The sequence below is a fragment of the Schistocerca nitens genome, chromosome 8 (assembly GCF_023898315.1).
Source record: "Schistocerca nitens isolate TAMUIC-IGC-003100 chromosome 8, iqSchNite1.1, whole genome shotgun sequence".
Classification (NCBI taxonomy): domain Eukaryota; kingdom Metazoa; phylum Arthropoda; class Insecta; order Orthoptera; family Acrididae; genus Schistocerca; species Schistocerca nitens.
Genome location: NC_064621.1, coordinates 615,621,143 through 615,635,007, shown reverse-complemented (window position 1 = coordinate 615,635,007; position 13,865 = coordinate 615,621,143).

Below are 13,865 nucleotides of genomic sequence, written 5' to 3'. Positions count from 1 at the left end.
ATGTTCCCAAATTTTACTGCAAATATACGTTCGTGATATTGATCTGTAAATTAGAGGATTACTCCCATTTCACTTCAGGACTAACAGTGTCACCTTTGCTACATCCCAATCTTTAGCGACTGACCTGTCATCGAAATAGCGGCTGTATACGATTTATAAAGATGTAGCTATTGTATTAGCATGCTCTAAAAGGAACGGAACTGGTATACCGTCTGGACCGAAGGCCATTCCCTTATAAGGTGGTTTAAACTGCTTGTTAGCAGTTGTTGTTGATCAGAATTTTGGAATATCTACTTCTTTTCTGATGAAGAAACTGCGGAAAATCTAGTTTACTAACCGCTTAAGTGGTACTGCCACCAATAACATTACCATTGCTGAAACTTCATTTCTCCCCATTAGATAACAGTCCCCATTCATCAACTACGTGATTTACGTATGGTCTCCATCAATTCTTGCACCACAGCTCATTTCACAACCTTTCATTCGGTAATATGAGAATTTTCAGACATAATTTTTAGAGTTGTCAGAAAACGCTGTGACATGATCGTAGAAAAAGTGGAGGTATTAACGGGAACCAGTGCGGAAATCTCATTATTGTCTTAAATTGTCATCACCAGCCAAAGAAATTTTTAATAAGGGAAATAGTGATAGATAAGGAACAGTGATTATTACATACTAATGAAGGCAGAGAAATGGTATTACCATTCCGCACAGCTAAAGAGAGCTATTAACGTAACCCTGCATAACACGGTTGTTAATGGACATAACAACGAAATATTTCCTTTGAAAGGCACTAAAATTCACAAGGGATAATGTTAGTTTCATCTATAAATGTAAGACGCCTTATGTTAACACACCCTATTTGTGTGCCTTTTGTGTGATTTAGTAGCTGCATCGAACACCTGGATAAATAATTTAGGTGCACCACAGCCCGCAAGTGTATGTGGGGACAAGAACAGTGGCTGTGTGGGATGCTACACGTGTCACAAAGCAGCAGTTCATGAGTAATTCAGTGGACCCTGAAAAGGTACACGTGGGACGATTGTCACCTGACACTCCGTGTGAAAAAGTAAACAAAGTTGTGTGGTTTGTCCATGGGGCATTGATTGCCTGCTGTCTGGAGGAATAGCTGGAGTTTGCAATCACACTCTGAACTATTAAAAACGATGCAAGTTCATTTTTCCCCCTCTTCGTTAGAATATGTCACTGTCTTTCAGACGCTGTCTGAGAGGTATACTTAAGACTGCTGCAGCGCTGTAGTCAGGCGGGGATTTACAGTTATTTTCAGAAGTTACAATCTGTAAAGTAGCAAAATGAAAACTGAGAAATAATTTTCAGGAATGAGAAAATCTGCCACCACCTATTGGCATTCGACAGTGGTGATACCGTGGCTTATTTACACCACGACCTTTTTCCTCATGTTGTTCTGGCTCCCACTATTGTCATGTGAATTTTCAATCGATGGCTTCAAGAGGATCCATACCCAACGCTATACTGGACATCAGCGACCAGCGCCTCAGAGGACATCGATATAATTCACTCGGCTGTACTGGAACGTAGGAACGTACAGTCATGCTACGTAACTCGTATGAGGAAATGGGCCTCCTGTACAAAGACTAGTATCCACACTGTACGACTACGTCTGGATCACCACTGACTGTCTGCACGGTGACAGTTTTTTGGGGTTTCCTCGATGTAAAAGCGGACAGAGGCTCCGTAACACTGGTGTTACCACACAGGAGTTGCTGCACGACTTCTTCTCAGGGAGTCTAGATGCTGCGTGTAGACATGAAGAACATATTCTGTCTGGAGGTTCCAAGGAGAACAAATCTTGCCAGATTGCATTCGTCATCGCCCTACAGGTCCAGCACCCACCATGTAGGTACAGGGTGTCACTGGGGACCCTGTATGTCTCATTCGAGCTCGGTTTACCTCAGTGCACAGCTGGGTTACAGCCTTACACTGCAAGAGTTGTCAGCCCTGTGTACCTAATTACGCAGCTGTATAGCCTCAAATTACCTACCACTTCAGTTTTTTCTACTTACTACTATCCTGTATTCGCACACTAACACAGTCAAGATTGAGGTAGGAATCCGTGATGATTAGCTATTTAGTCATTACTACTGATATTAAACTGCGAATTAGGATATGTAGTAAGATATGTCTGGTTAATAGGTATGAAAGACTACATGTTGTACTCGTCCACAGTAACTGCTGGTTAGGCTATTTTTGTGACCACTTTTTGTTTGTCGTATAGTACATCATCATTCCTTATAGACACGTTCAACAGTCAGCGTTGATGCACCACAAATCCAACAACTTAATTCACGAAGTGGTCATGGGCATGTTGGAAAAAGTTTGTTCCTATAAGTATCCGGTCATAGACCTCTAGAATCGTCAGGGTACACCTGGGTACGATGCCATTGGTGAAGACCTAGCTACAGTCAAGATCTCCAAGACAACATTATTGGCAACAATACACTCCTGGAAATTGAAATAAGAACACCGTGAATTCATTGTCCCAGGAAGGGGAAACTTTATTGACACATTCCTGGGGTCAGATACATCACATGATCACACTGACAGAACCACAGGCACATAGACACAGGCAACAGAGCATGCACAATGTCGGCACTAGTACAGTGTATATCCACCTTTCGCAGCAATGCAGGCTGCTATTCTCCCATGGAGACGATCGTACAGATGCTGGATGTAGTCCTGTGGAACGGCTTGCCATGCCATTTCCACCTGGCGCCTCAGTTGGACCAGCGTTCGTGCTGGACGTGCAGACCGCGTGAGACGACGCTTCATCCAGTCCCAAACATGCTCAATGGGGGACAGATCCGGAGATCTTGCTGGCCAGGGTAGTTGACTTACACCTTCTAGAGCACGTTGGGTGGCACGGGATACATGCGGACGTGCATTGTCCTGTTGGAACAGCAAGTTCCCTTGCCGGTCTAGGAATGGTAGAACGATGGGTTCGATGACGGTTTGGATGTACCGTTCACTATTCAGTGTCCCCTCGACGATCACCAGTGGTGTACGGCCAGTGTAGGAGATCGCTCCCCACACCATGATGCCGGGTGTTGGCCCTGTGTGCCTCGGTCGTATGCAGTCCTGATTGTGGCGCTCACCTGCACGGCGCCAAACACGCATACGACCATCATTGGCACCAAGGCAGAACCGACTCTCATCGCTGAAGACGACACGTCTCCATTCGTCCCTCCATTCACGCCTGTCGCGACACCACTGGAGGCGGGCTGCACGATGTTGGGGCGTGAGCGGAAGACGTCCTAACGGTGTGCGGGACCGTAGCCGAGCTTCATGGAGACGGTTGCGAATGGTCCTCGCCGATACCCCAGGAGCAACAGTGTCTCTAATTTGCTGGGAAGTGGCGGTGCGGTCCCCTACGGCACTGCGTAGGATCCTACGGTCTTGGCGTGCATCCGTGCGTCGCTGCTGTCCGGTCCCAGGTCGACGGGCACGTGCACCTTCCACCGACCACTGGCGACAACATCGATGTACTGTGGAGACCTCACGCCCCACGTGTTGAGCAATACGGCGGTACGTCCACCCGGCCTCCCGCATGCCCACTATACGCCCTCACTCAAAGTCCGTCAACTGCACATACGGTTCACGTCCACGCTGTCGCGGCATGCTACCAGTGTTAAAGACTGCGATGGAGCTCCGTATGCCACGGCAAACTGGCTGACACTGACGGTGGCTGTGCACAAATGCTGCGCAGCTAGCGCCATTCGACGGCCAACACCGCGGTTCCTGGCGTGTCCGCTGTGCCGTGCGTGTGATCATTGCTTGTACAGCCCTCTCGCAGTGTCCGGAGCAAGTATGATGGGTCTGACACACCGGTGGCAATGTGTTCTTTTTCCCATTTCCAGGAGTGTACATTTATTAAGCAGGACTGTCTGCCAAGGCACTGCACCAGAGTCAGTCCAGCAAAGGGGTGACCTTGTCAGCAGGGAAAGACCAGCATCTGCTCAATTTGTGATTCAGCCAGCACACTGAGGTGTCATGTGGTGGTAGTTCCGTTACAGGGTGGCTATGGAATCACTAAGGCCAATGGCCTCCATTCTTCAGGTCCATCTCGAAAGTGCTCTCGTTGACAGTGAATTTCGGCATTCAGGACACACAATCACAGGTTCACCTGGAATAGTTGTTGCAGAGGTCAACCCTCAGCCCCCATTTAGGTAACCGGAGCAGGTTCCATCGATGTCTGCACAGGAATGGGACGAGAAGCAGCAGAGGCCCTCCATCTCGAAGGGAGGTGATGCAACAGCAGCATGGTGACATGTAGGTGAAGCCTCCAGCAGGTCTGCAGGATGAAGGCAGTCCCCACGCCGCATCAGCATTGCCTTGGCAGTTGGCACTACAGCTGGTAGAATCCTTCCAGCAGAACTTGTGGCTTCATAGATGGCCAAATATAGCTAGGCGTACCAAGGGCCGACTACTATATGCTCCCATCTTGCTTGATAGCTGTAACTGAAACAATGGCCGAGTCCACGCTATGGGGAGTCAGCAATCAGTACTCAGCAAATGGTAAGAGGGGTCGGCGTTATCCATGTGTTCTGCGGCGGTGACAATGGCAATGACATCATAAGTCGTGGTTTTCCCTAGTTTTCAGCTCTGCTAGTGGCTTCAGTCTTTGCAACTTCGCCTTTCAGAGGCTCTTCTCTACTGGTTCTGTACATCAATACTTATTATTGCGTTTTACCTAGACCTTCCTTGCGAATGCTTTGCCACTGGTATGATGGTGTCTTCCCGCTACCACAATGACATTATGCTATGTTTGTAGACTTGGGCGCTCGGTCGTTCCCTGGTGCTGCAATAGCTTCCGTGTTCGCTGCAACTCGCTCAGCATTTGCCTCCAACTTGCAGTCTGTTAGTCATTGGCCCAGGCACTTCCAGGAATTGAAAAGGTAGAACTTTGACGATTTTTTTGTGTCCGCCGAGGATGTTATCCTGGAGTGAAACAATACTGTTGCACCTCCATGTAGAGCCACCTCGCTGCGATGATTCCATACAACAGACTACATCGTAGCCATTTCTTTAATGAGTCAGGAATCCAGGCGATCGTGTTGTGAGCAGCGATCGTTTATTACAGACAATGAAGAAAAGAACAGCAGTCGATTGCGAAGTCTCTCTCCTCTTTTGTGTACTAAAGACGTTCGTCTATATAAAGTGATAGTTAACTTCATCAAGAGTACTGGTTACAATCTGTATGTTTTAATGGTGTACATAAATTATAAATATGTCTTGCTGATGAAGATATTTCAGAATTGGGGTGAATTGTAAGCCAAGACACTTTTAATTATTTTCCAGTTCAATTCAATTTTTAAAACATTATGTACAAAGCTGTAACAGTTAAGCTTTTTATTCTTGTAAATATGCATTTCTGCATTTGTTTCTTCAATTATGTGTACATTGTCACTATGTGTTGCCGATGGCTAAATTGAGTACACACTCAGAGGCCAAATAAAAAAATAATTAAAAAAAGTCTCTCGTTTTATTACAGAAGTTGCTGTAATAAAACGGTCCATTTCGTGATCGAATACTTTTCTGTATTGTATACAGCGAATACTTCTGACGGCAATGGAGGGTCATATGAATGCCAGGTACGAGCATCACGCCAGAGTGACCAACGTGTTCGTGTGAACGGAAAGTTAATGTTCCGCTTGGCGAGCATAATTTTGTAATTCAGGCATGGAGCTGAAAAAAAAAGAAAAATGGACCACATAAAACCTATAAGGTAGGAAAGCTTTTCAGAAATAAACGAAATCAATCTTAAGTTATGGTTCAGTTCTTATTATACCACGACGAAATAAACGAAATCAATCTTTAGTCATGGTTCAGTTCTTATTATATCACGACCGGTTTCCAGTCACCTAGTTACTCATCATGAGACAGTACACACTTCCAATGATTGATAAGAGTACTGTTGTTGTTGTTGTTGTTGTGGTCTTCAGTCCTGAGACTGGTTTGATGCAGCTCTCCATGCTACTCTATCCTGTGCAAGGCTCTTCATCTCCCAGTACCTACTGCAACCTACATCCTTCTGAATCTGCTAAGTGTATTGATCTCTTGGTCTCCCTCTACGATTTTTACCCTCCACGCTGCCCTCCAATGCTAAATTTGTGATCCCTTGATGCCTTGAAACATGTCCTACCAACCGATCCCTTCTTCTAGTCAAGTTGTGCCACAAACTTCTTTTCTCCCCAATCCTATTCAATACCTCCTCATTAGTTACGTGATCTACCCACCTTATCTTCAGCATTCTTCTGTAGCACCACATTTAGAAAACTTCTATTCTCTTCTTGTCCAAACTGGTTATCGTCCATATTTCACTTCCATACATGGCTACACTCCATACAAATACTTTCAGAAACGACTTCCTGACACTTAAATCTATACTCGATGTTAACAAATTTCTCTTCTTCATAAACGCTTTCCTTGCCATTGCCAGTCTACATTTTATATCCTCTTTACTTCGACCATGATCAGTTATTTTACTCCCTACTATGGAGGTCTTTGTACAGCTTATGTCAGTTCGGGCGTTATGATGGAGTAGCATCATTTTTCGAAGCCTTCCGGGTTGTTGTTCTTGTATTGCGTCTGCGGGAAGTCTCTATTGTCGACGATACACGTCAGCACTGATGGTTTCACCTCTGGGAAGCAATTCGTAGTACAGAACAGATGGCGGTAATACCACGTACGCAAGGCGTAAAAGGGCAGTTGACTGACGGAGCAATCATTTGTACTGAGGTGATTTATGTGAAATTGTTTCTGACGGAGTATGGCCGCAAGACGGGAATCAACAGTTGGGGCTAGATGCATGGGACATTATATTTTGGAAATCTTTGAGGAATTAACTATTCTGACATCTACGGCGTGACGGGTGTGGCAGAATATCAAATATGAGGCGTCACCTCTCTGTATGGAAAACGCAGTGGCCGACAGCTGTCACTTGACGACCGAGAACAGCAGCATTTGTGTAGAGTTTTTAATGCAAACAGACAAGCAACACTGCATGAAATAACTGCAGAAATCAATGTGGGACGTACGACGAAATTACCCATTAGGGCAGACCGGTGAAGTATGGTGTTAATGGGCAGCAGACGAACACGAGTGGCTTTGCTAACAGCACGACATCACCTGCAGAGCGTCGTCTGGGCTCGTGACCACATTGGGTGGACCGTAGTCGACGGGGAAACAGTGGTCTGGTCAGATGAGTCCCGATTTCCTTGGGTAAGAGCTGATGGTAGGATCGAGTGTGGTGCAGACCCCACGAAGCCATGTTTCCAAGCTGTCAACAAGACACAGTGCAAACTGGTGGGGGCTCCAATGGTGTGTGGAATGTTGAAATGTAATCGAGTGGGACTTCTGGTCCAAATGAACCAGTCGGTCACTGGAAATGGTTACGTTCAGGTACTTGGAGACTATTTGCAGCCCGCATCTCGCGGTCGTGCGGTAGCGTTCTCGCTTCCCACGCCCGGGTTCCCGGGTTCGATTCCCGGCGGGGTCAGGGATTTTCTCTGCCTCGTGATGGCTGGGTGTTGTGTGCTGTCCTTAGGTTAGTTAGGTTTAAGTAGTTCTAAGTTCTAGGGGACTGATGACCATAGATGTTAAGTCCCATAGTGCTCAGAGCCATTTGAACCATTTTTGACTATTTGCAGCCATTCGTGGAATTCTTGTTCCGAAACAATGGTGTCATACCAACTGTTCGCGATTGGTTTGAAGACCATTCTGGTCAATTAGAGCCAATTATCTGGCCCCCCAAACCGCCCGAGACGAATCGCGCCGAACTTTTATGAACACAAAATTTTGTACCAGCTAAACTTCCGCAGTTATGGACGGCTATAGAGGCTACTTGGCTCAATATAGCTCCAGGAGACTTTCAACCATTTGATGAATACATGCAATGCTGAGCTGCTGCACTATGCCAACGTGATATTAAAAGGTATCCCATCTGCTCTGTCACGTCAGTGTAATGTAGGTTGTCATTCTCTGTGTATTATATACTTGCCATGGAATGCTGTTCATTTGTATATCCAAGCACATTGCTCAGCCTATAACAGTTTGACGTTTTTTGCTTGCTGTCATTGTGCTTTTGGGGGTTAATGTCAGTAGTGGAGCAAAGTTCGTACATATTTATTCAAGATGGCTGATCCAACAGATATGGCAACGTCGCAATGACGTCATGGTAGGAAGTTCACATATTTGGTGGGAAGATAGGTCAATTGGGCTACATCTACTAACCTAACCCCTCCCCTCCCCTCCACCAGAATATGGTGAGAGATTCAAATTCATCCCATGACCAGCCATCCTGATTTAGGTTTTCTGTGGTTTCCCTGAAATCGCTCCAGGCAAATGCCGGGATGGTTCCTTTGAAAGGGCAGAGCCGACTTCCTTCCCCATCTTTCCATAATCGAGAGAATGATGACCTCGCTAATTGGTCTCTTCCCCCAAACAACCTAAAGTTCAAATTCCATCAGCACAGTGCAATACATAATGGTTAACTCCACTAATCTAAGAAAATGGCGGGGAAATAGGTAACTTGGGCTACATCCATTAACCTAAGTCATCTGGCTGTAATCTCTTCCTACGAATTGGCAGGAGTGGGACTCATACTGTGCAGGATAGGATGGATGTAAGTCTTTATTTAAACAGTCTTTATATACACAATTCGAGGGAGTTTACCCATGTGATGTGTTCACCCCAAGATGAGGAGTCCAACTGACCTAGTACACAGAACTGACACCAGAGGTTTCTGTCGTCCCTTCCATGACATAATGCAAGATGACAGTCTGGGGTGGGGGATAATGGTGGGAAAAGGACTCAACCTGTGCTGGGCTACTGGAGAGAGGAAGGAGTGTACTTTATTTATTTTAGAACAATTTATTTAGGGAGGGATTTGACTTAGCATATTTATTACACTGACACAAAACACTCGCCAGCCAGAGTGGCCGAGCGGTTCTAGGCGTTGCAGACTGGAACCGCGCGACCACTACGGTCGCTGGTTCTAATCCTGCCTCGGGCATGGATGTGTGTGAAGTACTTAGGTTAGTTAGGTTTAATTAGTTCTAAGTTCTAGGGGACTGATGACTCCGCAGTTAAGTCCCATAGTATTCAGAGCCATTTTGAACAAAACACTCGCTGTGATGTGCTTTGGGTCACACTACACAGCACACAGAGCTGAAAACTACTAGTAAATCCACGAAATAATGCTGCACACTGATGTACAGACACTCGTTAACTGTAGGAATAATGCATACAACTTCTTTATGGGTGGGTTTCACGTTGTTTATTTACTACACTACCTCAAAACACTCACTCTAGCATTCTTGGGGTCTCAGTAAATATTCTACAGACAATAAACTACTCGTAAATCACCGAAATAATGCAGTGAATTGATGTGCAGAAAGGCAAACAACTCGTAAATGGTTAAAATAATGCATCTAAGAGACCCCGCAAACACGCTTGCTAATCGCCAATTGTCTAAATCATGCATTGCACACCTGTTCTCAAAATAATGCACCAGACACCAAAACCACTCGAAAATCGTCAAAAGATAATGGACGTACGGGGTGATCAAAAAGTCAGTATAAATTTGAAAACTGAATAAATCACGGAATAATGTAGATAGACAGGTACAAATTGACACACATGCTTGGAATTACGTGGGGTTTTATTGGAACAAAGGAAAAGATACAAAAGTTTAAAAAATGTCCGACAGATGGCGCTTCATCTGATCAGAATAGCAATAAATAGCATAACAAAGTAAGATAAAGCAAAGACGCTGTTCTTCACAGGAAATGTTCAATATGTCCACCATCATTCCTCAACAATAGCTGTAGTCGAGGAATAATGTTGTGAACTGCACTGTAAAGCATGTCTGGAGTTATGGTGAGGCATTGACGTCGCATGTTGTCTTTCAGCATCCCCAGAGATGTCAGTCGATCACGATACACTTTCGACTTCAGGTAACCCCAAAGCCAATAATCGCACGGACTGAGGTCTGGAGATCTGGGAGGCCCAGCATGACGAAAGTGGCAGCTGAGCACACGATCATCAACAAACGACGCGCGCAAGAGATCTTTCACTCGTCTGATAATAGAGCTTAACTAAAAGCGCCTTTTCAGGTAACGTCAACATGCTGCGACTACTGGCGCATCTGATTCTCTCTCTCATTACAGCTCCTTTTATACACAGTCACTGACGATTTGCTGTCCAGCGCAATCTGTCGGACATTTTATGAACTTTTCTTTTTGTTCTAATAAAACCCCATGTCATTCTAAGCATGTGTGTCAATTTTTACCTCTCTATCTACATTATTCCGTGGTTTATTAAGTTAAATTTATACTGACTTTTTGATCACCCGGTATAACACTATGCAAACACGCTCACAACACTTACACAGCTGAAAATAATCCAGTGCACAAACACTCAGTGCACTGTTAAATGCAGAGGAGAGAGCAGACAGGTGGAGAGAATACAATGAAAGCCTCTATGAGGGTGAAGATTTGTCTGATGTGATAGAAGAAGAAACAGGAGTGGATTTAGAAGAGATAGGGGATCCAGTATTAGAATCGGAATTTAAAAGAGCTTTGGAGGACTTACGGTCAAATAAGGCAGAAGGGATAGATAACATTCCGTCAGAATTTCTAAAATCATTGGGGGAAGTGGCAACAAAACGACTATTCACGTTGGTGTGTAGAATATATGAGTCTGGCGATATACCATCTGACTTTCGGAAAAGCATCATCCACACAATTCCGAAGACGGCAAGAGCTGACAAGTGCGAGAATTATCGCACAATCAGCTTAACAGCTCATGCATCGAAGCTGCTTACAAGAATAATATACAGAAGAATGGAAAAGAAAATTGAGAATGCGCTAGGTGACGATCAGTTTGGCTTTAGGAAAAGTAAAGGGACGAGAGAGGCAATTCTGACGTTATGGCTAATAATGGAACCGAAGCTAAAGAAATATCAAGAAACTTTCATAGGATTTGTCGACCTGGAAAAAGTGTTCGACAATATAAAATGGTGCAAGCTGTTCGAGATTCTGAAAACAGTAGGGGTAAGCTATAGGGAGAGACGGGTCATATACAATATGTACAACAACCAAGAGGGAATAATAAGAGTAGACGAACAAGAACGAAGTGCTCGTATTAAGAAGGGTGTAAGACAAGGCTGTAGCCTTTCGCTCCTACTCTTCAATCTGTACATCTAGGAAGCAATGATGGAAATAAAAGAAAGGTTCAGGAGTGGAATTAAAATACAAGGTGAAAGTATATCAATGATACGATTCGCTGATGACATTGCTAACCTGAGTGAAAGTGAAGAAGGATTAAATGATCTGCTGAACGGAATGAATGAGTACACAGTATGGTTTGAGAGTAAATCGGAGAAAGACGAAGGTAATGAGAAGTAGTAGAAATGAGAACAGCGAGAAACTTAACATCAGGATTGATGGTCACGAAGTCAATGAAGTTAAGGAATTCTGCTACCTAGGCAGTAAAATAACCAATGACGGACGGAGCAAGGAGGACATCAAAAGCGGACTCGCTATGGCAAAAAAGGAATTTCTGGCCAAGAGAAGTCTACTAATATCAAATACCGGCCATAATTTGAGGATGAAATTTCTGAGGATGTACGTCTGGAGTACAGCATTTTATGGTAGTGAAACATGGACTGTGTGAAAACTGGAACAGAAGAGAATCGAAGCATTTGAGATGTGGTGCTATAGACGAATGTTGAAAATTAGGTGGACTGATAAGGTAAGGAATGAGGAGGTTCTACGCAGAATCGGAGAGGAAAGGAATATGTGGAAAACACTGATAAGGAGAAGGGACAGGATGATAGGACATCTGCTAAGACATGAGGGAATGACTTCCATGGTACTAGAGGGAGCTGTTGAGGGCAAAAATTGTAGAGGATGACTGAGATTGGAATACGTCAAGCAAATAATTGAGGACGTAGGTTGCAAGTGCTACGCTGAGATGAAGAGGTTAGCACAGGAAAGGAATTCGCGGCGGGCCGCATCAAACAAGTCAGTAGACTGATGACCAAAAAAAAAAAAAATTCTAGGGGACTGATGACCTCAGAAGTCCCATAGTTCTCAGAGTCATTTGAACCATTTTTTTCCCGAACCAATCTGCTACAGTAAAATTCCAACGTGGTTGTAGGTAGTCCCTATGCATCTGCCCCCCCCCCCCCCCCTGACTCTGCGCTACCGTCCCTACAGTTTTGTGCATGTGATCGTTCCAATATAAGTCAGAACCGAGTAGAAGTCAGAAGAAGATATATCTATCACCTCCTGCAACACATGTAGAAATAGGCTGATTTATTGCGACGGGACTGTGTTTTGACCATACGATGAAAACGTTAATTGGAAGACGGATGACGATTTTGCTACGGCACTGTGGTGTGTCCCCAACTACATACAAGTACCACAGATCTGCGTCCCTCGGGGCCCATTCACGTCTGTCACCCCAACATACCAACTCCGTTATTCTGTAGTATCCAACAGAGAAAAATTACGAAATATAAAAGCTCCACTAACTTTATCTGATAGAGAGCTCGATAAGACCTTTACCGCACCTCTCTCCTCTCATATATTGAAAATAAATGCTGCCTGCGTGCTGGCCTCGAGCAAATGTGTCGATCCTGTTAAAAATACAGTTATTGATCCAATGCCTGTAATCTAGGAGGCTGATCCTATCCCACAAACCATACTATATAAGTCGAAGCGACCCTCCCTGTGACACTGTGTCATTGTTTGAAACATAGTTTTTTTCTGCTGTAACACGCTTTGTACACTGTCACACTGCGAGGTAGCTGACATTAACAGATTCAGATCCAGTCCTTCTCACAGAAAACTTGATGTCACACAGAATAACTCATGTTGTTACTGCTGCTACCATAACACACCACGCACAGTGGATGATTTTAAATAAAAGGCAGTTACAACACAAGGAATCTGGAAGAGTTTGGAAGCATTGTGGAAAGTTTCCAAACTGCTATCCGAAAGCGATTGAAGTCCTCTACATTAAAACTTACCTGTCACAGTGAAGAAATAGCTGGTGGCTCTGCGTTCAGGTTTGAGTGATCCCTCATATTGCAGTCACGTACGAGATCACTGCTTCGGTGCTAGGCATCCGCAGAATGTGTTGCCTCTCCACCAAAACTCTTTCTCCAACTCAAACAAGCGATATAAATCAATCATTATGTGGTAACCAACAGCGTACCAATGGACGGACTGGATGGAAAAGACATCGTCGATCTACTGTAATAATAAGCATCACAGATGATAGTGTGAACAATTTTAGCAACTTTACAGTAATTTCAACACCGATCAATGATGTGACAGCATGTTTCCTAATTTCAGTATTATAGATAAACAGCCCCTTCTCTACTTTGCGAGTACCATTGCGAACGTAGATAGATGAATGTGTAATACGTCCATTCATTGTTAATTCCCGAACATACACGTCATCAAAGTATTCATGCACCTCGAGCATAGTGCTTCATTCATGATCTAGATCTATGCAGATGGGAGTCACAGAGCATTCTCGCAGTCTTAGGATAAAATTAGAGACAGAGAGACCCCCCTTTGTTTGACCAACCCGCTCTGAAGCACCGATTTAAACTGCAGCTGACCAGAAGTAGACCGTTATTTTCCGTGTCTCGTGAATGAATGGAGCTTGCCGAGTCCTCGCCCATCCAAGTGCACAAGATTTCTCCAGACGCGCCCATGTCGAGGAGGTTAGCACCCCTTATCGGTGTATAGTAGTAGATTTGAAAGTGTTGTGATGTAATAGCAGACCGTTAAGGAGAACTAGAAGCGGGT